Source organism: Enhydra lutris, unplaced genomic scaffold (assembly GCF_002288905.1).
Source record: "Enhydra lutris kenyoni isolate GAN:26980312 unplaced genomic scaffold, ASM228890v2 scaffoldscaffold7, whole genome shotgun sequence".
Classification (NCBI taxonomy): Eukaryota; Metazoa; Chordata; class Mammalia; order Carnivora; family Mustelidae; genus Enhydra; species Enhydra lutris.
The window spans coordinates 18233350-18260402 of record NW_019154091.1 but is presented as its reverse complement, the minus strand read 5'-3'; the positions used below and the strand labels follow the sequence as shown (position 1 = coordinate 18260402).

The 27053-nt window shown below is 34.4% G+C and overlaps 1 pseudogene; it reads right to left on the bottom strand.

The window, feature by feature from the left end:
* Positions 1 to 12524: 12524 nt before the first annotated feature.
* LOC111142331 lies at positions 12525 to 21257 on the bottom strand (annotated as a pseudogene).
* Positions 21258 to 27053: the final 5796 nt, after the last annotated feature.

The window sequence follows — 27053 nt, the reverse complement described above, 5'->3', positions numbered from 1 at the left end:
ATTCGTCAGAGAGAGAGAGAGAGAGCACAAGCAGGCAGACTGGCAGGTAGAGGCAGAGAGAGAAGCAGGCTCCCCACTGAGCAAGAAGCCCGATGCAGGACTTGATCCCAGGACTCTGAGTCAAAGGCAGTGGCTTAACCAACTGAGCCACCCAGGCATCCTGACACTTTCTTATTTTTCTAGTAGCCATTGCGTCCCTGCATAACAGATTCAAATAGTAATTTATTACTAAAGTGAAAATGTATATTTTTTAATGTTCTTATTAAACTCTACAACAGTCTACACATTATTTTGATAAATTAATCAGGAGCTTCGAAAAGTCACTGGGAAAATTAGAAAGTGTATTCACACATATGAGCAGGAGATAATCAATTTTACTTAATATGTTAGATAAAATTTATATAAAATGATACCTATTGAAGATATGTTTATTTTTATGTCACACTTCACTAGCTTGTTTTCCATATTAAAAGGTGTTATTCTTTTCTTTTATAGTAATCATTAAACTTCCCATTCTCCAGGCGATAAGAAATTTTTCTCTGTTATGTATTGAACCTTGCTGTCAAGTAATGATAAAAGACCACCTTGAAAAAGAAAAAGAAAAACCAAATGCAGATCAAAAGTGAGGATAAGCGCAGGAGAAAGATAGTGCTTTAAGGACATCATAATTTACTAATTTAGACCTAGAAGTCAATAAAAGCTTAATGTCCTGGAAAAAGTATTCAAACCTATGTTTTATAGAGCCATGGTATGCTATTTTTCAGAAGTGACAAAATAGCACAACACTAGTTCTTTTGTAAGAAAAAATAAGTGATCAGAGGAAAAGGTAGGAGAAAAAAAAAAGAGAGGGAGTGAAATAAAATAGAGTTAAACTCACTTTTAATAGGAATTTATTGTAGGGGTCCTAGCATGGCCCTGTCAGTTAAGCACCTGCCTTTGGTTCAGGTCATGAGCCCAGGGTCCTGGGATCAAGCCCCATTCTTCCCCTTCTCCTTCTGCCTGCTACTCCCTGTACTTATGCTCTCTCTGTCAAATAAATAAATAAAATCTTTAAAAAATAAAAAGAATTTATTGTAATTGTCCTATGCCAAATGCTGTGCTGATTGCTTAAAAATAATTAAATTAAAAGATATGTTAAAATCTGAATTCTTAAGAAATTCAAAGAGGAAATTGATAGTAATAAATTTTATATTAATAATGAAGATAAGGCATTTTATGCAGTAGGTACTAGAGCCAAAGATTATAGAAATGCTTTCAAAAAGAGTACCAAAATGAACATGTGATTTATTATTTCCATTTACACTTAAATATAGCACCACATTTACAAGGACAATGCTTGGGTTTAAGGTAATCATAAATAACTAGAATAAATATAGAAATCAATACAAGTTTAATGGCCTGGAGGGAGTCTTCTTACTTGTGAGTATAAAGCCATAGTGCTATTTTTGAAAAGGTGAGAAAGTGACACAGTATTACTTTTCAATAATTAAAAAAAAAAATCTAGATTTTCGTAATTAGGAAAACTCGAAATTCTTGGGATGTTCATATTGTACTTTTGGGGTGTGTCTGTATGTATTGTACATACTCATATGACAGAAAATATGGATTAGAAAGTAGACTGAGAAATGATCTCTTATCTTTTGGTTTTATAGTATCTCTTGACTGTATTTTTATTTAAAAAATGTAGGAAGTAAACTTTTAGAATCACATCATTTTCATGTATATTTTACTCATGCATGTTTTGAACATGAACAAGATACAAGGCTTTTAGCAGTAAAATACCATGAATCAATCATCTCCCTTTTATATACCTTTTTTACCCCAAATATTATATTAACAAGAGTCATATTATTTCATTTCATCTGTGATTGTTTAGAACATTTTAGCTTCCATAAAATCATTATTTACATCCCTTAATTTTACAGATGACAAAATTCAATCCAAGAGACATAAAGTAATTTTATGGGTAGGTAATGGTAGAGTTAGAATTAGTATCTGACACCAGTGTCTCATCTTGTCATTGTACAGCTGGATTTTAGGAAGTTATAAAAAGAATGAAAATTTCTCAGTAGGGGATGGCAGAGGAAAAGATGACATATGAATGAAAACATGAAGGTCTTACTATTTTCTGCCATCAGCTCTGAAGACCCTGTGCAGCTCCAGAAAGGCAAACCTCTCAGAGTTACAGTTTTTAGAGTATTCCCTAGTAAATTTATGCATGCAAATCTCAGTCTCAGAGTCTGCTTTCTGGAGAAATCGACCTGTGACCAAGCTGAACATTAGAAGTATTTCTTGTTATCATTATAAGTCTGTATTATGTCAAAGGCTATGAATTTGTCGTAAAAACAATTTGCATGGTACTATGACTTTTCCCCACCAATGGCCAGCAGCACAAATATAAGATAAGAAAGAAAAAATACTGAGTTAAGCCAAAAATGTGCTATAAACTTGATTACAGAATATTAAGTAAGCAGCACAGATGTTTTACAGATTTGATAGGAAATATGTGTCTTTTGCAAATATCTTTATTCTTGTCATAACAAGGACTTTATCACTATAACACTGGCTCAGCAAAATCCATTTGTAGGTTAGTAGGCTGCCATCTCTGATGAGTTCTTGAATGTGGTGATACTTGCCAGGATATTACACAAACACTGACAAAAGGAAGACATGAAAATAAAATTTTAAAAAATCTAAACCTTTTTTTAAAAAAATAATACAGTGGGAAAAAAAGTCAGAAGGCAGTAGTCTGTAGTTATCTATAATTGCACTCATGAAACAGCTGTAAACACTTAGCCGTTTCCTACTTTGTTGAATTATCAACCATTGTTAGAACTGGATAATAAGTTTCAGTTAGGAGGTCTGTTCATGCTTTACAGGGCCATCCTGTTTCTCTCACTAATCCAGAGATTGCATAATTCAAGATACCATGAAGTAGCTAGAAGAGATACAATATTTAAAGAGAACTATTAGGAGCCAGGGAATAGTACATAAAACATTTTGTTGGTTATCAGAATAGGTACTACTATATGCAGTCCTTCTCCCCTTGGTTGTTTGTATTTATTTGCCTGCACACGAGGTGTTTCTTGTTTCAGTATCTTTAAACTTTATTCTGAAATATAAAAATAAATCACCTAATCACTTGTAACTCATAAGAAATTATAGTAAAGTTGCAAAATACAAGGTTAATATATAAAAGTCAACCATTATCCTAAATTACCAGTAATGGTCAATTGGAATTTGAAATTAAAAGCATAATACTTTTGCATTAGTACACACAATGTCAAATAGGCATAAATCTAAAAAAAAAATGTATATAAGATCTATGTGAGGAAAATTATAAAATCCTGAGGAAAAAAAACAAGGAAACAAAGAAATGAAAAATTCCATGTTCATGGTTCAGATTCAGCATTGTCAAGATGTCAGTTATTTGCAAATTGATCTATATAGACATAATGCATTTCAAATCAAAATTCTGGCGAGTAATCTGGATATTGAAAAATTGATTCTAAATCTTACATCTTGCGTTCAAAGATGTAGAATAGCCAATACAATATTGAAGGAGAACCAAGTTAAAAGATCGACATTACTTGACTTTAAGGCTTGCTACAAAGATATAGGAATCAAAGCAGTGTGGTATTGATGAAAGAATAGACAAATAGACCAATTGAACAGAAATAGAGCCCTGAAATAGTGAACCAATCTTTGACAAAGGATCAAAGAAAATCTTTTCAACAAATGATGCCGCAACAACTTGACATCCAAACGTAAAAGAATAAAAAGTAATCTAGACGTAGACTTTACACCCTTCACAAGCATTGTCAGAATGTTTCATAAATCTAAATGTAAAACGCAAGACTATAAAACTTCCAGAAAACAGGAAAAAGCTAGATGGTCTTGGGTTTAGAATTGACTATTCAGATACAACACTGAAGGCATGATCCATAAAAGAAAGAATTGAAAGGTTGGTCTTCATCAAAATTAGAAACTTCTGCTCTGTGAAAGATACTGTTAAGAGAATGAGAAGACTAGCCACAAATTAAAAGAAATTATTTGCAAAAACATATCTGATAAAGTACTGTATTCCAAAATGTACAAAGAACACTTAAAACTCAACAGTAATAAAACAATTTGATTTAAAAATAAAGAAGATATGCTAATGAAAAATAAGCAGATGAAAAGATGTTACACATAATAGGTCATTAGGGAATTACAAATTAAAATGATGAGATACCATACACCTATTAAAATATCTGATTTTTTTTTTTTTTTAGATTTTATTTATCCACTTGAGAGAGAGTGAGAGAGAGAGAGTACAGAGGAAGAAAGAGAAGCATACTCCCTGCTGAGCAGGAAGCCTGATATGAGGCTGGATCCCAGGACCCCAAGATCATGACCTGAGATGAAGACAATGGCTTAACCAAATGAGCCACCAGATACCCCCTGAATAACTGAAATCTTAAATATTAATATTAAACACTGGTGAGGATGTACAACAATAAGAACTCTCATTCATTCTTAAGTGGTGTACCACTTTGGAAAACAGTGTGACAGATTTCTCAATTTTTCTTTTAAAAGAGAGAGAGAGTTGGGGGGAGGGGCAAAGGAAGAGGGAGAGAGAGAATCTTAAGCAGATTCCATTCCCATGGCAGAACCTAACCTGGGCTCAATCTCTTGACCTCAGATCGTGACCTGAGCTGAAATCAAGAGTCAAATGCTTAATCAACTGAGACACCCAGGCAATCTGCAATGTTGTGGTTTCCTAAGCTAAACATACTCTTATGACATGATCCAACAATTGTGCTTCCAAGTGATTAGAAAACTAATATCCACATAAAAGTCTGCACATGAACGTTCATTGCAGCTTTATTTATAATTACAAAAACTTGGAAGCAACCATGATGTCCTTCAGTAGGTGAATATCTGGATAAACTGTGGCATATCCAGACAGTGGAATATTATTAAACGCTAAAAAGAAATGAGTTATGAATCCATTAAAAAAAAAAATTAGGGAGGAAACTTAAATTCATACTAAGTGAAAGAAGCTAGTAAAAAGTCTCCATGCTGTGTAATTTCAACTACATGACATTTTGGAAAAGGCAAAATAATGGAAAGAATTAAAAAACCATTGGATTCCAGGGGGGCAGGAGGAAAGAAAGATGAAACAACAGAACACAGAGGATTTTTAGGGCAATGAGATTTTTCTGTATGGCACTATACTGGTGGATACATGCCATGATACATTTGTCAAAAACCATTAAATATACACCAAGAGAGAACCCTGTATAAACCATGGACTTTGGGTAATAATGATGGGTCACCGTAGGTTTATTAATTTTAATAAAGGTATCTCTCTGTGACAGGAGGTTGACAGTGGGGAGGATATGTATGTGTGGGGCAGATGGCCTATGGGAGCTCTACTTTCTGCATAATTTTGCTGTGGACTTGAAACTGCTCAAATATTAAATTCTATTAAAAACATAAAAATTGGGAATTAAAATTAATTACTTAAATATCATTTATTCTGTCATAGCTCCTTCTCTATGCTCAGAACCAAATACCGACAATATAATGGACAATTTGAGAAGTCAAAATGCCAATTAACCTTCAATCATACTCAACACTATTAAGCAAAAAATGTCAGTGGGTTAAAATCATTTAAGAACAAAGTGGTAGACAGGTTACAAGTCAACAGAAATATTTAGTTCTACAAATGGTGGTAGTCAGTCTACTTTGTGACTGGCACATTTGTGAAGAGGCAACATGGTGTGACGGATTAGCAGGTATGGTGTACAGTTTCAAATAGTGCTTGATTACCTGATTTGCTGCTGCTTGCCTAAGGGACAGTTTACTTCCCTGTACAGTGAAGACAAATTTTTTTAAATTAATATGCATTGTAAAATGTTTTGAATTTGCCTTGAACATAGATGGCACAGAATGAATATAAGTAATTTTTACTAGGATTATGGAAATGGTGGTGGAAGTGCAGGCAGACTCTGAAAAATAAAGTACAGAATGGAATGCGTTTCCTAAACCACAATTTGAAAACTAGCAACTCACAGGTTCCATGCTATTTGACTCCTCACAGATAGTGTTGATTTAGCTTGAAAAACTGGGAGATTTGGCAACACTAGCTGTGAAGTCTCTCATAGTCACAATTAACCAGAAACTGGTGGCAGCTATTCCCTTTAAATAAGCTGTGACTTTCCTGTCTACTTCAGTCTTCATGTAGTCTTTTTCACTCTTGTATATCACCTGCCTAGTCTTTGCAGCATTTCTTTTTGAAACCCCAATCTAGAACAAACTAAACTGAATAGAATTAATCTACTTTTAAGTAACAAACTATATTTTTGTAATATTATTTAATGATAGTCTATTTAATGTCTTTATTTACAATGTAGTAAACTCATAATTCAACATGAAGTATGTCACTAAAACTTGGTATCCAATCAAATATGGAATTAAATTTTAGTTTGGAGGGTTTGTCTCATCCTTGAGATCAAAGTAAATAACATGGATAGCCCTTTTGGAAAATTTCTTGCTTGTCTAACCAGCTGATAAAATGCACATGAACAAAGAGGAAGCAAATTGAATGGTTTCCAGTTAGTCTTTGAGTATTATTGCAGACACTTATAGTATTAGTATATTCAGTTATACCCTGGATCCTTTCCTACCATGTTTTTTGCTGAACCTTGTCCTGGAGATCAACAGTAGCAGTTTATGTAAACCTATCACCATACCACAATTGTATGAATCCATATGAGTATATCATGCTAATTTTCTCTTAAAGAAATTTTGTAGTCAATGAAATTGATAAGCTTCCCCTCTAGAATTTATGTATTGAACTTAACTGAAATTGAATTGAAACCAGAAAAATTACATTTTAATAAGTATATTTGTGATAATTTAGCTTTTCTATCCCCAATCCCCAAAGAAAACTTGTTTCATAGGTGTGTGTGTGTCTGTGTGTCTGTGTGTCTGTATTTATATCTATATCTATATCATCTATCTATAGAGATATATATATCCTTTCCCAAGAGAAACACTACTTATATAGAATGGTAAAGTATTACCTATATAAAGTTTCAAACAAATGCAAATTTCTTATAAAACCCAAAAAATCTACATAGATCAGAAAGACAAAGAATCCTATTTGTATTGAGGTCCAAGGAAACAGCTAATTTGGAGACTAATTTTGCAAAACTGCTTTCTGGATATGAATGTGATTCACAGTGAAATTTAAGTCATATGTACAATAATTTCTTTATTTTGTCCAGAAATATATTGAACACATTCTTTTTTGCATTTTATTACCAAGTCTATTGCTTCTACATTTTATTCAATGAGAAAAAAAATACTGAGACATTGTTCAAGAATAAATTCTATTACAATTTCAATAACTTCAGCATGCCTCTAACACACTTTTATTTGAATAACATTAATTCTGTAGTATAAAGGGGAAAAAAGGACAAAAAATTTCTAAAAAATTGATATTAATTCCAAAATAAAAAGGGTTGGATGAAATGGATAAATGTACCCCACTTAGGGATAAATAATCTCAGAGGAAAGTGACCAAAATTAGTCTTACTAAGGGGAAATAAACAACCTCAATTCAAGTTCAATGTAATGCAACACTTTGACATAATGTACTAAAATTTTGCAACACAATCAATATCATAATTACAATTTAAGAGTCAAAATATCAAAGAGGCTAGACTCAGCCTATCCTGCCTTGGGTATCATTTATGATTTGTTTAGCTGCCACATTTTAATAAAAATTTGGTATGTAATTATAGTTAAGAGCCTGACCTTTCACCAGAAAAACTCCCAAACTTCCCTTTCCCCCAGTTTCCTCATTTATATGGGGATTTCAAAAGAACATAACATACTGGGATATTGAGATAGTTAAATAATGCAGTAAAATTAAAGTGCTTAGAACTGTATTTGTACATATGAGTTAGTTAAAAAATAACACATACACAATATAACAAGTATCTATAAACATTGGAGACTGACCAGATAGCTGACATGTTAAGACAACTATATTTCAGTGGAACACACATATATACCCCTCATTCTTAGAATGGTAGATTATGTCAAAAAAATATCCTTTTGTTCAGCTGAGTGACTAGATGATAATATGCCAGATGGTTCAAGATCTGGCCCCAGAAGTGGGAACTAGAGCAATGCCTTAAAAAAAAAGAGAAAAGTGATGGAGGAAAAGAAAATAGACAGAAGTGAAAAGAATGAGCAACAATGAGATGGCCAAGGCTCGAGGCTCACGGTTAATATGTTGAGTGTTACTAACAGTGAGACATCCCTTCTGGGGCTGAGAACAAAGATGCTTCCTATACAGTGTCTCTTCAGGAGTAGGTCTCTTATTAGAGATTCAAAAAATCTTCAGACATATTTCATATGCAGATACCATAAATTTATGTTTGAAGTTGAAAAATTTTGGAGAGTCTGTGTCATAAGTTTGAATGGATGCAAGGTCAGTGTTAAAGAAAGTACAGTAAAACATGGCATAAAGATTAAAATTGTATCTGAGATGGTGCCTGGGAAATCAAGGAAATCTGCAGCTTTATGACATGTGCTTTCCTCAGCCAGTAGCTTGAATTAGTCTTAGGAAAGAATGAGAGGATGTTTAACTTACAGAAAAGACAATTTAGAAAAGACAAGAGAGGATGTGTCTTCAGTGTTTGAAAGCGTGCCCTGGGATAGAGGGATTTGATTTATGTAGCTGGAGAGTACAGAACCCAGACAATTTGGAAAAAGTTTGTGAGGCATGTTTTTAGTCAGTGAGGTAGAATTTTATAAATACAATATATCTACCTCTAAATATGCTACCTGCTTCATGAAGTAGTGCATCCCTTATTCTACACATGCCTGAAAGAAGAATAAACTGACAATGTCTTATAGTTACCAGGAAAAAATGATGCTAGAGTTGGTAGAAATTTAGGCTTACAAGATCTCCAAGGACCATCCTTTCAACACTGATAAAATTGCGACAGGTAAAATATTTTAATTACATTTTTGGTATATATACACACACACATATATATAATGACATTCAAATTTTGACTTTCTTTTTTGTTGTTCTTTTTTTCTGGAGACATAATTCTATGGATGAAACAATAATCTGATAGTTTAGAAACATAATACAGTAAGAAACAGATGGCTTGAATGTATTATGTAGTTAAGGAGATGTTTCACTGTAGTTTTTTGGCACAGTATAAAGTCATACTAGTTCCACCTAGCTAAAGCAGATCTTTAGTTGGAAAACAAACCTCTAAAAGAGGCTGAGGAAGGTTCTATTTTAACACCAGCACAAGCAGATGAATTTATGACTCATTGTATCACAAATACCAAGGGAAGGAAAAACTTTAAGACTCTGCAACTCCAAAAATATTTTCAGATTCTACCTGTAGTTTTACAATGATTGTAGTGGTCATTTTGCTTGATAACATAGATATGTCAGAATTGTCGGGAAATTTTAATGCAAGAGAAGGGTACTTTTTTCATGCATAAGATATGGTGAAGTGAAAAAAAAAGATATGGTGAAGTGATGATTTAATTATACACAAGGCAAATAAAAACAAAGCAAATAATACCAGTTTGTAAGTAAATGTTTCTATTAGATTGGGAACTATAATCATAGCCAAGATAATTATTATTAATACTAGTGTAATAAAGTCCAGTCTGGAACATTTTAGAAAGTGCTATGAAATGTTTTTATTTTGTACTTGGTAGAAAACTGAACTAAAATTCCACATAAAAATAAATATGTAGTGGCACCTGGGTGGGTCAGTGGGTTGAGCCTCTGCGGCTCGGGCCATGATCTCAGGGTCCTGGGATCCCGGCCCGCATGGGGCTCTCTGCTCAGCAGGGGGCCTGCTTCCCCCTCTCTGTCTTCCTCTCTGCCTACTTGTGATCTCTCTGTCAAATGAATAAATAAAATCTTTAAAAAATATATGGAAATACACCCTATATTATTTCTTCTATTGTCCTTGATTTCACTGGCAAATAATCCTCCTCCCAAGAAATAAAGTTGACAATGTATTTGTAGTTAGGAGATAGGAAAATAACAAAAATAAAAGTAGCGGATGTAAATAGTGAGAAAAACAATCTGAAATCTTGCAAATGTTGGCAGAGATTCCTACAAGCACAAGCATGCACATGTATGTTAACACACATATGTGTACACCCACAAGTACACACACACACAGATACACACACGTAGTCTTACTCCCCTTAAGAAATAGCTTCCTGGGGTACCTGGGTGGCTCAGTGGGTTAAGCCTCTGCCTTCCGCTCAGGTCATGATCTCAGGGTCCTGGGATCGAGCCCCCCATCGGGCTCTCTGCTCGGCAGGGAGCCTGCTTCCTCCTCTCTCTCTCTGCCTGCCTCTCTGCCTACTTGTGATCTCTGTCTGTCAAATGAATAAATAAAAATTTAAAAAAAAAAAAAGAAAAAAATAGCTTCCCTTCTCTTACTGATCCCTCACTCAGTTTTAGATAGACACTCTTACCACCTTGTTGTTCTTTGGCCACCCAGGCACTTAACCAGCCTTTACTGCCTTTATCTGGCATAATTCTATTCATGCCCTCAGCTTTAATGTTCTCAAGGGCCACTATCTTACTTCAGTCAAATATTTCCTCAAATATCACCTTTATTTAAAAACTTACATTTTACGGGGAACCTGGGTGGTTCAGTTGGTTAAGGTCTGCCTTCAACTCAGGTCATGATCTCAGGGTGTGGGATTGAGCCCCAGGGCAGATTCCATGCTCAGTGGGCAGTCTGCTTCTCCCTCTCCCTGTGCCCCTCGCCCCACTTGCATGCGGGCACACACAACCTCTCTCTCTCTCTCAAATAAATAAATAAAATCTTTTTAAAAAATTAAAATTAACATTTTAGGGGCGCCTGGATGGCTCAGTGGGTTAAGCCTCAGCCTTCGGCTTAGATCATGGTCTCAGGATCCTGGGATGGAGCCCTGCATCGGGCTCTCTGCTCAGCAGGAAGACTGCCTGCCTCTCTGCCTACTTGTGATTTCTCTCTCTGTGTGTCAAAAAAATAAATAAAATCTTTAAAAAGAATTTACATTCTATTTTGGGATAATTTTAGTTTTACAGAAAACTTCCAAAGATAATATGTAGAGTTCCTGTGTATCCCTCCATTAATTTCAGTTTTCCCTGATATTATCATTTTATAGTACCCTGTAGTATATTTGTCAAAACTGAAAACCCATATTGGCACATTATCAACTAAACGCCACACGTTTTGGATTTCCACTAAAGTCTTTTATTTTTTTCGTTTGGAAGATCCTATTCATTATATCATAATGCATGTAGTTGTGTCCCCTTCCTTTCTTCTTGTATGGTAGTTCCTCACTCTGTCTTTATTTTTCATGACTTTCACAGTTTGGGAGAGTACTAGTCAGATAATTCACAGAATGCACTTTAAGTTAGAGTTCTTTTGTCTCATGATTGGACTGTGACTAAGGGTTTTTGGAAAGAATATCACAGTGGTGACATGCTCTTTTCATCACATTATATTAGGAGATAAATGATATCTGCATGACATAACTGAGGATGCTATCCTTGATCGCTTGGTTAGGGTAGTGTTTGGCAGGTTTCTCTATTGTATAGTTATAATTTTTCCCTTTCCGTATTCTGTTACTTGGACACAAATCACTAAATTGAGCCCACCATCTAGAAAGAGTGGGATTAAGCTTCATCTACAGGAGGGTGTATCTAATATACATTAGAATTCTGTAAAGAAGATTTTTTTCATTCTTCTGTATTTATATAATCATCCATTTATATCAATGGATATTTATATATATCATCCATTTATATCATATGACCTTATGAATATTTATTTTATATATTTGGGTTATGATTTAGTACTATGCTACTTACTTTATTGCTCAAATTGTTCCAGCTTAGGCCATTGAGAGTCCTTTAATGTTGGCTCCTGTATCCTTTTCACCAGTCCCAGCTTTTTGTTTTTTTCTGCACCTAAATTCCTGGTCCTACAAAATGCTGCAGGATTACCTTGCACTTTCACTATCCCAGTCCTAAAATCAGCCATTTACTTAAGGATCCTTGGTTCCTTTTATAGGAGAATGGTACATAGAAGCTGAGATCTTGACACCAGGTGTGTTTTTTCCTACTGGGGTAAATCTCATCATTTCATTTTACTTATTTACTTTCTAACTTAAAACTATGTGTGGATTAGGCTCTCTTTTTGCTCGTTATCTCATCGTTTTAATGAGACTACCCTCACTACCCAATTTCATGGTGAAATCTTCCTCTCCCCCAACCTCCATTACAAATTCCCATTATCTTTTTTTTAAAAAAATAAATGTCTATTTTAATGTTTTTCACAATAGAATAAATGCTTCTCTTGATGACTGCAGATATTGTAGGGCTGTTTGGTAGTTTTCAGAACCACCACAGTAATGGTCGTCTTCCTGATTGGTGTGTAGTCTTCAGTAATTATAAGGAATTGCTTGTCTGAAACTGCTGTCAAACCAGCAGGACTGCATTTATGCATCCATCATTTTCAGGATTGTTGGTAACCTGGGCATATTTTCCCCAAATAGCTTTACCTCCGTGTGTCACAAGGCCCAACTAGCTCACAATCACCTCAATTACAGTACCTTTGGTAATAACACCCAAAGTTGTATATATTGCGGGTGAAGGTTTTTTGTTTTGTTTTGTTTTGTTTTGTTTTAAAAACAAGGGTTGGCAGACAAAAGGTGACTTTCAATTCAGGATATGTTACATGGGCCTTTTTGAAACGTAAGTCCTTTGGCCTAATGAATCTTTCATATTTAGGTGGTTTTCGAGTAAAGCCATCTCCAACAAAGCAGACTTTAGCGACCATTCTCTTCCATGCTTTCTTCTTTCTCGTTCCTGTTCTTAATACTTCTGTTTCTCCCTGGGCGCGAACTTTTGAGTAAAGGAACTTCCCATTTTCCCACTTTCTCTTTTCCTTTTTGTTTAATCATATTGGAAAGTACTTTAGCTCGGGACTGTCCCTCCCTGTCCAGTAGGTACACAGGTACTGCTCCTTGTGGAGTCTTCTCATCATTTTTTTGTTTGGTGTTTCTCTTTTCATGCATCTTGATAGTCTTTTTCATTTGTATTTTCTCAGCATGGTGCTGTTTATGGTAGAGCTTAGCTTTCAGACCAATCACCTTTTTTGCCTTCTTTGAATGTTCATGAGCCTCTCGACCTTCTTTCTTTCTCTTTTTCTCATGGTAATCCAAAGGATAGCCATAGCGCTTCCAGTGTAACTCAATATATTCATTTTGTGGTACGGTGAGGGCTGCAGAGCTGTCGGGTGCAGCTGTCGGGGAGCAAAGATTATCTCAATTTTCGGATCTCCCAGACCCATGAGCTAACTCCATGCAAGCTGCTACAGGAAAAAGATTCCCATTATCTTTTTACAGTGTTTCCTCCTTCATAGCACATTCAAAAATGTTATAGAATTGGGGCACCTGGGTGGCACAGTTAAGTGCTGACTCTAGGTTTCAGCTCAGGTCCTGATATCAGGGTCATGAGAGCAAGACTGTAGTCAGGTTCTATGCTCAGTGAGGTTTCTGCTTAAGACTCTTTCTCTGCCTCTGCCCCTCCCCTTTCTCTAAAATAAATAATTATTTTAAAAAGTTATAGATTTTACTTATATTTTTCTGAGTAGCTCTTTTTTTTTTTCCCCTAAAGATTCTGTTTGTTAAAGAGAGAAAAAGAGAGAGCACACAAGCAGGGAGAGAGGTAGCCAGAGGGAGAAGCAGGTTCCCCACTGAGCAAGGAGCCCAATGAAAAACTTGATCCCAGGACCCTGGGATCATGACTGGAGCTGAAGGCAGATGCTTAATTAACTGAGCCATCCAGATATACCATGAGTAGTTTTAATGTCTGTTTTCTCTGCCCCTAAAATTTAAGTTTTATGAATGCAGGGATTTTTACTTTGACCATTACTGTATATATAGTATACAGAGCAATATCTAACACAAAGGCGGAGTCAAAAATATTTGTTGAAAAAGTATGGATATTTGCAAGAAAACTTTAAGATCTAAATACATTTTAGCTTTCATCTCATCAAACATTAAATATCTCAAATTATGTTTAAATATAAAATAGAGCAATTTAGGCAATTCTTTTAATAGGATTTGAAAAATAAAAGAAAATCAGAAAACTGTACTGTTAAGATTATTTATTAAAGGCCACAAACTTAGTGTATTTTACATGTTAAGATGTAGATAATTGTACCTAAACATGTAAATAATTTATCTTTAGTGGAAGTTTATTTTTATCAGATAAGACATACTCATTTAGTATCTAATATTGCAATCAAAACCTAATTTTCATTCATTAAACTGTAAATATAAGGTCATCAAATACTGTCAACTAATTTTACCATCTTATTGTTCTGTAATTAAATAATGAGTTAAATAAAACATTTGGCATATGCTCACTTCATGGTTGCATAAAAGTCATAGTTTTAACCTTTGAAACTACACTTCAACCAACTTGCTGCATTAAATGAGCATTAGCAAAATAGCAATAGTTAAGGGCTTAACTGATCTTGATTCAGTTAGAACAAAAAAAGACAAGAAATAAAATTTAAGTGAAAACTATATTCTTGAAAAAAATCGTTTGCTATAGAAGTGATTGTGAAAACTTACACATCAATTTGATAGTGCATGGAATCTAAATGTGCTTTAAATATGAGTTTATGCAAAATGATGCAATTATAGTCTAAAATTTGAATAGGAATCTATATCAATGTTCCTAACCTGTGATTCACAGTTTCTCATCTACTACTGCTTCAAATACCTGGAAGCAGACTTTGATGATTCAAACCCTATTATAAATACCAAACACAAAAAGGAAGAAAAAGTAATACTATTTTGGAATCATAATTTTAGAGTAAAAAAAAAAAATGTTAAATGAAAAGCAAAACAGACACTATAAATTTAACTGGAAAAAAAAACCACCTTGATCCTTTCAATATATTGATATATTCACAAGACACCTTGTCATAAATAATTTCCTAGCCACGCAGTAAATTATACAATATTTTCTTGACAATTAAGTTTACTGGTAATATCTTAACAGTATTTAAGAAAGATAATTCTTTCTCTGTACTTTCTTTTTCCTTCCTTCTCACAAAAACATTCACATTCATCTTCATAGTCATCCACAAACACACCCACACTCACAAACACATACACTCATGAATTGCACTTTTAGGCATTAGGAAGGATGCCAGATGAAATTCAAGATTGGTTTTCAGTCTAACCATGTCAATCTAAATATTTATAAGAAATAATCATTTATATACAAAGTAGGTATTTATAAATGATAATTTTTGTCTTTTAAAATACATGCTAATAACAGTATTTCAGTAGTATATAAAATTTTGAGAAAAAAATCAGTAAGATCAGTTAAGCTTCAGGAATATTGACATGTTTTGCCCTAAGAGCTACATACAATGCAAAATAAGCTGTATTCTTAAGGAATGTAATTTTATCGGTTGATTGGTTAAAAAAATCATATTTATGAAAAAAAATTGTTCAGAGATATAACTGGCACTGTGCTGGAGTCAGCTTTTACCAGCTTATGAGAGCTGAACGTTCCTGTTACTTCCCATCTCTGTGTTCCATCTTTCCTGACATGTTGGTAGTTAGAAATCAACCATGGTTGCAGTATTTACACAATGAAGATTGGAAAGCACTATACATTAAAAGGTTGTTTATGTGTATGTGTTTTTTGGTTTATTTTTTATTAAAGATTTTATTTATTTATTTGATAGACAGAGGTCACAAGTAGGCAGAGAGAATGGCAGAGAAAGAGGGGGAAGCAGGCTCCCCACTGAGCAGAGAGCCCAACACAGGACTCTGAGATCATGACCTGAGCCGAAGGCAGAGGCTTAACCCACTGAGCCACCCAGGCGCCCCTATGTGTGTGTGTTTGAATAACTGATTACTAAAAATTAGACTGCAAATCCCTGAATATCATTTAACCCTTGCACATTTAGCAACACAGTCATCTGGTTTTCTGTTTTGAAAGTACACATTTCTTTCTTTCTTTAAATATATTATTTTTCTCTTGTAATTATAGTCATTGATTAAAAAGTGTGATTATTAGTAAAGAATTACTTTTGTTTGATTTTCATAGCATGATAGAAATAATGAAGAATAGCTTCAAAATATATTTTACTGTTCGAATATTCAAGTTTGAATTAATATTTTTAGGAGTCATGGTTTTCGTTAAACTGAAAATGCTCTTTAGAAATTTTCTAGTCACTCTTTTTTTTTTTTTTTAGGTTTTATTTATTTATTGACAGAGAGAGAGATCTCAAGTAGGCAGAGAGGCAGGCAGAGAGAGGGAGAAGCAGGCTCCCTACTGAGCAGAGAACCCAATGAGGGGCTCGACCCCAGGACCCTGAGATCATGACCTAAGCCGAAGGCAGAGGCTTTAGCCCACTGAGCCACCCAGGCGCCTCTCAGGTCACTCTTTTTCATCTTTCAGTGAATTTAGAAAATGTCAAAATTGATCTGCTTGATCAATTTCCCCATTTGGATAACTTTTAAAAGACCAAAAACAAAACAAAACAAACAGATGAAACTTGGGTAGATTAGATTATGATTGGGATGCCCATCTTAAACCTTATGAAAAAAAGTTGAGATAATAAATAAACAAAAAGGTGTTTAGCAAGTCAATATTTTCTCTCTGGGGACATACTTCTTTATCAACTAGTCAGAGAACCTTCTGTCTTTATGTTAGTTTTGAGTTCGGCAACATCTGTGCTGTTTTTCTTCCATGACCTAAGGAGCTACAAAATGTGGTCTCACATATACCATTGTTCCCTGGAGTAAAGCTGGAGACTACATAATGAGGCCCGTAAAGCCACAAGAATATATTTAATTGTATTTACTTCTAGGATGTATGTAGACTTTTAGAGTAGTAATTTGCATCCCTAAATCAAGAAAATTTTAAAAAGAAAAGCTGCACTTTTGGTACTATTGTTGTTATCATTGTTGCTCAGAAATGTAGGGTATTGTGTTACAAGGAAAATCTTTTTTATGGTAAAAATTCTTTTTTTTTTTTAATTAGATCTTATAGTGCATTGAATAGATCTGTATTCATTATTACACAAATTTTCCCCAACTCTCACAGGGAAGACAAAAAAGGAGATAATATTTTAGGGAGGGAATTGGTTGATTCACATTCTTCCTAGGACATGAAGGTTATGATTAATATATGACAACTTGAAAAATAGGATGCAGTTCCACTAGACTAATCCATTGAAGACAGAATTTCACCATAAATACAGTCAACCCTCTGTATTCATGGATTCTGTTTTTTCAAATTTGCCTACTCAGTAAAATGTATTTGTGATCTCCAAATGAAAACTCGTGACACTTTGATAGTCATTTATAGACATAAGTAGAGAAGCAAAAAATTTGAGTTACCTCACTCACGTGTTCTCAGCTAAGGTTTTTCTCTTCTTCTTTCATTTTTTTTTTTCCAAAATTTTTCGGTTTCCTGTTATATTGTAAATTAGTGTTCTTTCTGTGGTCTATTTCATGCTACACTTAAATTTTTGTGCTTTCTGTTGGTGGTTTTGGTTTAAAATGACACCCATGCATAGTGCTGTAGTGGTTTTCCTGTTCCTAAGTACAAGCAGGCTGTGATGTGCCTTAGGGAAAAAATACGTGTGTTAGATAAGCTTCCATTAGGTAAGAGTTACAGTGCAGTTGACTTCTACTGAGTTCATTGAGTTCAATATTAATGAATCAATGATGTATTAAGTAAATGCATAAAACAAGTCATCTAATGATCAATTTCTGAAAATGTGACCAGAGACTCACAAGAACTTAACCCTGTATTTTTCTTAGGAGAAATGATTCAGTACAATTAACTGAGCATTTGTAGCCACATTACAGAATATAACTATGATAAATTATAAGAATTGACTGTATCTTGAAGTAATTAATGTAGTGAGATAGAATGTCACACCTCAAAGAAATTTTGTGGAGAACTGTTAATCTTCACTAAAGCTTTTATATCAGTAGGTGATACTCTTCATTTGAACAAAAGAGATATTCATAATCACAGTTTTAAAAATAACAATAATGATATAAATTGTATAGCCGCCTTAAAATTGTCAACTTGATAACTATCTGTTGGCCAAAGCATCCTAGAAGTTCGGCTCCTTTTGGGAGCAATTGTTTTTGATAATCAATCATAGTTTTGTACACTCTAGTTGATAAAGACATTCAGTTATTAAGATTACTCAACTCAGTTAAAAACTATAATACATAGAAAAATGAGGAGGGGCACCTGCGTGGTTCCGTGGGTTAAGCCTCTGTCTTCGGCTCAGGTCATGATCTCAGGGTCCTGGGATCGAGCCCCGCATCGGGCTCTCTGCCCAGCGAGGAGCCTGCTTCCCCCTCTCTCTCTGCCTGCCTCTCTGCCTACTTGTGATCTCTCTCTCTGTCAAATAAATAAATAAAATATTATAAAAACAAAAGAAAAATGAGGAAAATGGCTATTAGGATCTAAATATTCAGGTCATCTGTATTTGAAATATAAACTTCTACAATTTATGTATATCAAAAAAGTTATTGTCTTTATAATATTAAACTATATAATTTAATAAGGAGGAGAAAAATAGCTACCATATATTAAGTACTTGTTATGAAGGAGATGCTTTTTCTTGCTCTTTATATATATTATATATATATTATTCCATTTTCCCAGTAATCGCTATATTAAGTAAATTATATTAGTATCCCAATTATACATTTAAGACTATTAACAAGTCCAATGTCACTCAACTGGCAAGGAAGAGACTCAAATTTATAAGTGGGTAGTCCATAACTCCACAGTCAGGAAATAAAGACATAACACAGATAACACCTTTTATCTGATAAGATTTTATCAGTATGTGAAAGTCCCATTTTCAAATCTGTTCTCCATCTATGACACCTAATATATATGACACCTAACATATATATTAGGTGTCATAGAACATCATAAAACCATATATATATATATACATATATATATATGGTTTTATGATGTTCATTCTCAATAAACAATCCCTATTTCAACCCAACAAAGAAAAGCAAACAAAATAATTATTTCCTGTCCATTCTCAGCTATTGATCCCCCTTTACGATATTTGTAATTTGAAATGTTTCAGTACACCAACATTCATACTATTAATTAAGAAAGAGAGTGGTCATGAATATAATTACATGTGAACTGGACTGAAAGTATAAGATATTTCAAAATAAAATTTGTCATACACTTTTTAAGGAAAATAGTTCTTTAGGTTATTGGAATGGCTATTTAATAAACAATTTAAAGAAACGTAATAGTAACAGCTCCAGTAAAGAACTCCTCATGAATTTGGTACACATATGGACACCTTTATATTAAGCAAAACTGATGGCAAAAACAAGCTTTTTTGGAACATAAACACCAAAACTATAGCATCCAGATGTTGTACGCTATTCTTGATGAAATTCTCAGATAAATTTAGTTATGTTTTTCTGTTTGTTGAATATGCTCTATACATCATTTTAATAAAGTTATTGTTATTCTTGTTTTTACTTGTTGCAAGGAAGTGTGAGATTTCTCCCTCATTTTATTTGAGGCAGGATTTCCACATAACCTCAACCCCACTGGGGATCTTTCCAATTTTTTCAAAGAAATAGGTTTTTGACACTCTCTTTTATCAATTCAGTGGGACCTTTAGTTCAGATATTACTGCAGTTCTTTTAGTTCAGTTAAAATCATTCGGAGAAGACCAAGCCAGATGATCGAATGCAATTCTTCCTAAGGGCATCACAGTACAACAAATGTATTTGTTTTGGGATTTGTGACTAGTAGCAGTCTCTGTTTATAAATACAGATTATGCCACAGGTATTAGTGACACTCTGTCACACCATATCACACAGTTGCCACTGAATAATTTTAAGGTGTCTGATTCTCATTCTTTCTGTGACTGTTTTATAAGCTGAAGATGATCATCTTTGCTACACTGAAATAAAATTCACAGCAAACATGAATTCTATCCACCCCTTGGTCATGTCCGTCTCTGTTTAGTCATGGGTATCCAAAATAACATCAAGGGCAGAAATTTCTTTTCACCTTCAGAGAAAACACATTTCATCTGATTTCATCTGTTCGCTTCCTTTTTTTTCTTCTTTCGTTCCCTATAGTAGAAGAATCTGTCTTAAAACACTAACCAATTTATTACCGTCTGTAAAAGTTTTGTGGTGAACTAGGCAGAGCTGAAATCAATGGAAAGTCTTTCCTGCAAGGCTCTTTAGGGTTTGATTCTCCTCCCATGGAATTTGCCAGGAAATCTCAATTATAGTTTGAGCTTTGCTGGAGGGTGTGACTCCCTGTGGGGAGCATCTCTTACAGCAGGGATGAAGACCCTCCCTGCTGGACTGGTTCTGGAGTAACTCAGAGGATAAAGAGACAACATGGTCTCAGGAGCCTCTGTCCAGATACATGGAAGAGGGATTTAGCAGCCACTGCCAGGTCTTAATTAGAAACAGGTGCGCTGAATCCTTCACCAACAGCTTAATTTCTGTCCTTCTTTACGTTTTGGTGGTGTGTTCATGTTTGACAATTCAACCAAAAAATGCAGATATCTGACTATAATAGAAGGGAGTATGAAGTCAGGGAAAAAGGTGATTCTAGGAAATAAATTCTAGGATTTAAAACCACATATAATGGAGTTGCTTTTTGAATTCATATAAGATATTAATTTGTAAGACAGAAATAAATTACCCATAATTGTACTAAATAAGCAGACTTCCTAGACAATGAACACATTCAAGTCTGAAGTAGTCATTAGCAAAACTCACGGAAAGAAGATACAGATGTGTGTAGTTGTTCTCAGACACTGAGGAAGACATGGTTATGTAAAAGATGCTTAAGCATGTGGACTCAGGAGGCAGGTAGCCTGAGTGCAAATCCTGATCCCTCTCCTTGCTACCTGTATGATCTTGGATGTGTCACTTCACCATTGGGGTCTCAGAGTTGTCATTTGCAAATTTGGAAATATGCTAACACTTGTCTCATGGAATTGTTGTGAGGATTGAGTGTTCACAGACCTGAAGTGCTCAGAACACTCCCTGGCATAAGGTAAGTGTGATACATGTTACCTATTGTTTTTGTTGTTGTTACTATCTTTATCTTGGATATTAACGTATCAGCCATCGTGGCCTTGTTGAACACTTCCTTTTAGAAACATTTACTTTCCGGACACCTGGCTGGCTCAGTGGGTTGAGCATCTGCCTTCCACTCAGGTCATTCTCTCAGGGTCTTGAGATCGGCCTGCACCCCATGTCAGGCCCCTGGCCCAGCAGGAGGCCCGCTTGTCCCTCTCCCTCTGCCCGTTCCCCTTGCTTGTGCTCTGTCTCTCGGACAAATAAAGAAAATCTTTAAAAAAAAGAAAGAAAGAAACATTTATTTTCACTTGATGTCCAAACCACCACATTTCTTTATTTTCTTAATACACTGTTCTTTTTCTGTATCCTTTGTTGGCCTTTTTTCATCCAGTTGCAATGTCTCTAACATTGGATTCTTCAGGGCCTCTACATTTTGGGTGTGCCTGAGGGATCATTCTTTGAACCTCTTTTCTATCTGTACTTACTCCCTTGGTAATCCATTCTGATTCATAACTTTAAATTCCCTCTGTATGCTGACAATTCCCATGTATATATATCAACAGCCCATACTTATTTCTTAAACTCCAGGCGATCGCTATTTCAGTGTTAGTGGAATCTACACAAAGCAGGAGCAAAAACAGATTTTGTGGCACCTTAAACATAAAATTGGAGAGAAATTTATAGTAACGTAATATTATATAATAAAACAACATTATAAATAAAATAATATTACAAATACAAAACTAGGCGTAACAGTGATTTTTCCTCCACATGTGCTGTAGAGATTCACACCACTTTTTCCTGAGATATCTTTTGGCATTTTACCACGAATGCTCATTCTTTAATGCTGCCTGTAGGCAACTTGATTTTTCCTCCTCCCTTGGAACATTCTGCATCACACAAACCAGTATTCATTGAAATCTATACAAGAGAGGTGTTAGAGCTTATCTCTCCCTCACTAAATAATTAGTAAATCTGCTTTAGTAGAGTGATATTTGCATTGATTTTAATATATTCCTCCCTCCCCATGTCTAGAGAATTGGAAAGCTAAAACATGTATTATGGAGATTCCCTTGAAGCCAGGGTTCTGGATGTTTTTCTTTTTCTTCTTCTTTCCCCCTACCTCCTGGACAATTAGATGTCTTTGTGCCAGTCTTGGTAGAGAACAGTGGCATGGAGATCATTTTCCTGGAAGCCTTGACTGTTGTGTCTGGCAATCCAGGTCAGATAATACAAGACTCTCATATAGTACTTTCCAATGTCCACTTCCCAGTTTTGTGGATGAGAAGAATCTGTTGTCATGGCAAGGACTTTTGACCTTTTAATCACTGGATCACAGATTAATGTACCTGTTATTTGGCTTCTTGGTGAGGATGGGAAGTCAGTGCAGCACTGAGAGAAGAGCTATTGTAGATATCTTATTTCTGGGTCCAGAAAATTATCTGGAAAAGGACCCGGTGTAGTGGAACAACAGAAGGGCTTCAGACACATTTGTTGAGTGTGCATCTAGAGGGTTTGCCTTCGATTTTTTGCTTCCTGGGTAGAATCAGTGGAGAATGCAAGAGATCAATGGAGCATAGAAGGAAAGGGGCTAGTGAGCCAAGTGAAGTTCTTATGTCTCAACATTCTAAAGGAGGAACAGGAATATTCCATCTGCCTGAGTGTGACATGAACTGATCTGAGGAAACCCACTGTCTTTCCCACAGCTTAGCCTGGAAGAGCTATGACAAAAATTACTCCCATTCTTAAGAGAAACCCAGAAGTAGTTGAAACAGAGTGCCAAATGCAAAGGAGTCATGAGGTTGACAATAAGACAGTTTTGTAGTAAACTGTAGACCTAAACTGCAGACCACATAAGAATGAGAAGCACTCAGAGAAACCAGTGTGGAAAGATGGTGTCCCAGACAAAATAGCTCCCTGTAATTTTGCTAGGTATACCAAGGAGAAATAAAAACCTTTATCCGTAAGAAGATTTGTAAATGATGTCTCAAAAAGCATTACTCATAACTGCCAAACATTGGAAAAAAAACTTAAAATACCCGAAAATAACAGATAAACGATGTGTTATGTTCCAAATATAGATTAAAAAGTCAGCTGAAGCAATGTTGTCTCCCTGGGAAGTATCATTAAAATGCAGAGTTTTGTCTTTTTTTTTTAACTGTCATAATTCAGGTAGATATTGGACGAGTGAGTAGAGGCCAGATAGAGGTCTTGTTAAACATTCTAAAATGCACAGGATACCTTCTATATAACAAAATATTACTCAAACAAAATATTACTCAGCAAAATATCATAGTGCCACTGCTGAGAAACCTTGCATATGAAGTACAGGAATATGAATATCAGAAACTAGCGATGACTTTCTCAGAAATACAGATATCTAATGTATCTTTTCTTAAAGTGTCCCAGTTTTATTAAGGAAGTGATCCAGCTTTTTCTATTGGCTTTGATCTCTAAAGTTAGTTTCTGCTTTCTTGGAAATGAAAAATTCACCAAATTGTCTATTAGGAAAATAGATTTTCTTCCTAAATGGAAAAATAAATCTTTTCCAATTCCCAAACACTTTGCTAGTCTTCTCACTATGTAACTAGTACTATTGTGCATAACTGAAATCCCAAGCAGTCACTTTTTGTGCTATTTTTAAAAAGTGAGTATTTCTGAATAATTAGGTATACTATACCAAATACAGAAAAATCAATATGTCATTTTTATTTGGAAGCTTAGACTTTAATTACATCATTTTCCTATTTATGTTTGCCTTTTCAAGTCTAAATAATGTCCATTAGCTTTTTTTTCTTCTATATTAAAGTATTAGTTTTCTCATATTGAGACTTTAAAATTTATCTTACATTTATGTCATCAATATCTAAAGTACTGGAATGTGGGGCTAGTTGGAATTATTGTAATGTCAGCAATAGCCTGTATCTATTGCTTTGCAGAAGAATAAAGAGCTTACATTATAAAGATATATACCCACCAAAATGTTTGAAATAGAAAGTTAATGGACCAAATATCTATTTAAGAGTATAGAAAAATATATAATGATATTCAAACAAAACCATAGTTGATAGTACTTCATAAAAATTAGTTAATAAGATAATTCATTTTATCATAAACTGGTGAGTTTGTGATCTCTGGATCTTTTTTTCTTACATATATTGAATGTCATTATTTTGGTCTTATAGCTATCAAATATAAAAACAACATTTCAGGTAGAAGAATTTCATATATTGATCTGTGGATGAAAGATGAAGAATATGTCAAGATCTTTAAATGCAAAACATTGAAAGGGTAATTAAAGCATCTGAAAAATGAAATCTATAATATATGTTAATTAAATACATATTTAATGTATAGTCAATAAATATATGCCCATTAATTAAAATATTTAGTGACAATAAATAGTTTAATTTTAAAAGTTAAAAAAGAAAAATTTTAATAAACCGGCCTTGATTGAGACGAGTGTTATATTGGCTTCTCCTGTGTTATGTAATTCGATTTTTCCAAGTATATTTGGCAGGAACTTAGAAATTTTTACTGTCTGACTTTTTTCTTTTTATTCTATCAGGATGTAGATCTGATGGATCAGGATGGAATGACTTCTTTAATGTGGGCAGCTTATAGAACACATAGGTATGTAATCATTATAAAATATTCAGATCATTTTCAACATATTAAAATGTAAAATAAATGATGAGAAAAAATAGTTAATGTTCTATTTGTTAATATTTAAAATTCTTATTATGAGTACATACTGTATAATAAATTACCTTACAAAGATGAATTTAATATAAGTTTAAATAGTCAAAGAACTCCTGTTCTACTTAGATAGATGTCTCAGGCATATAGGATAATTAGTCCAAACTGGAGTTAGGAGAGAGAATTTTAGGGAGTAAAACTGATAAAATCCTTGATGCATCAGGATGTCTTAAAAGGAGATTTGGATAACTAGGGGAGAGTTTTGATTGAATAGATGTTAGTTTTAATTGTATTTTGTTAAAAAACAATTTGGTAAGTACTGGATGATGATGTATGGAATTGTTAATGACTATATATAAAAGAAGCAGATTTCTGCAAATACTGATGTCATTTCTAGCACCTTCATTGTGATTATAAACATGTTATTTAAAAAGAACACTCCTGGGACACCTGGGTGGCTCAGTTGGTGAAGCATCTGCCTTTGCTCATGTCATGATCCCAGCGTCCTGGGATCCAGTCCCACATCTGTCTCCTTGCTTGGCAGGCAGCCTGCTTCTCCCTCTGCCTCTGCCTGCCACTCTGTCTGCCTGTGCTCGCTCTCGCTCCTCTCTCTCTCTCTGACAAATAAATAAATAAAACTATTTTATAAATAAATAAATAAAAAGAACACTCCTCCAGGCACCTGGGTGGGTCTGTTTTCCCTCTGGCATAATCCTGGGGTCCTGGGATCAGACCCTCATTGGGCTCCCTACTCAGCAAAGCCTGCTTCTCCCTCTCCCACTTCTCTTGCTTGTGTTCCCTCTCTCACTGTGTCTCTCTCTATCAAATAAATAAATAAATAATCTTAAAAAAAGAGAGCACTTTTCAAATAAGTTATTTTTAATCAGTTATTTTTAATTGTTAAAGGGTCACAATAACTAGTTTAGCTTAGTATTACAATATTAAAAATTACTATAATTCTTGATGAAGACATCTTTAATCCCATGGAAAAGGACTGCACTTTTTAGTTAACAACTAACTTCTTTTTAGGGCTTTATTTTGAAAAAAAAAAAAAAGCTATATCAATTACAATTCTACATGAAGATCAATCCTTTGCAATTTAACATAATGAGAGATTCCTATCTCATAGATTGATAACACATTTTCTTAAGAGAAAATATGAACAATAAAATATGTTAAACATAAATGCTTTCAAATAACAATAACAATAAACATCTATGCTTTCAAATTTTCCTGTTTCCGCTATTGAAACTTTTTAGGTATAGAAACATTGAAATCGTTTCACAACACTGACAAAATTTTTAGTGTTTCCTTCTTTTGTTTCTCCTAATATTCTGAATATCTGGAACATCAGCAATTCCTATTTTTCCTCACAAAATGGTAAGCATAAATTATGGAATGTGTTGATGATTATTATACAAATTTGGAACAAAATCAGACTCCGAAAATTGAATTACATTAGGGAAAATTGGAAGAGGAAACAGGGACTAATATTTACCCAAAGCCTGATGTGTGCCAGGCTTTGCAAGACATATTATTAATATGCATAAAAAGTGACAGCTTTGTTGCTGCATCATTATTCCTGCATTTAGAACTGAGAAGTCTGGGATTCAGAGGGATTATGTTCTTTCCCTGATCCTCACAGTCGGTAAAAACCTATTAAGATTTTATCTAAGTTTGACTATAAAATTTGACAGCTTTTGTCTTTGTCATTTTTTTTGATGGAAGTTTTCATTTATTTAGTTTTATTGAAATTTACTGTAAGAGTTGCTTAATAGTAGGGCGCCTGGGTGGCTCAGTGGGTTAAAGACTCTGCCTTTGACTCAGGTCATGATCTCGGGGTCCTGGGATGGAGCCCCGCATTGGGCTCTCTGTTCCGCGGGGAGCCTGCTTCCTCCTGTCTCTCTGCCTGCCTCTCTGCCTACTTGTGATCTCTCTGTCAAATAAATAAAATATTTTAAAAAATAAAAAGTTAAAAAAAAAAAAAAGAGTTGCTTAATAGTGACATGGAAAAAGTTGTATATTCTTAATGTGTACAACTTGATGAGTTTGGAGATAAGTATACATCTGTGAAATATCATCACCATAATCAGTGCCATAAACCTATCCATTACTTCCAAAAGTTTTTTTTCCTGTCCTCTTTATC